Raw genomic sequence first — 413 nt, forward strand, 5'->3', positions numbered from 1 at the left:
AGGGAATCCCGAGAAGCTGCCCGAGCGCGTCGCGGCGGGGCGTCCCGGGGCTTTCCCGGCCGCCGAGCGCGCGGCGGTGTCGGGGCTGCAGACTTCAGTCGGGTGCAGCCGGGTAGGAGCGGTGGAGCGAAGCAGGTAGGCGTGGAGCCAGGCGGCCCGGGGCCGTGGGGCGCGGCCGGCGCTCGGGGGCAAAGAGAGGCGCCCGCCGAGGTGTGGGCGGTGCCCGCCCGCGCCCGGACCGCGCCCCGGCTCCGAGAGCGCAGTCCCCGGCCGAGCGCACCGCTCGGGCGCCGCGAGGCCGAGCCCGGCGTCCGCGGCAGCGCCTGGCCAGCCGCACAGCTCCGCCGCCCACCTCGACAGCCGCGAGCGCCGAGCAGGGGGAGGAGGAGGAAGGGAAGGGGAGGAGGAAGAGG

This window comes from Otolemur garnettii, unplaced genomic scaffold (assembly GCF_000181295.1).
Source record: "Otolemur garnettii isolate 467f Iridium unplaced genomic scaffold, OtoGar3 scaffold00163, whole genome shotgun sequence".
NCBI classification, from domain to species: Eukaryota; Metazoa; Chordata; class Mammalia; order Primates; family Galagidae; genus Otolemur; species Otolemur garnettii.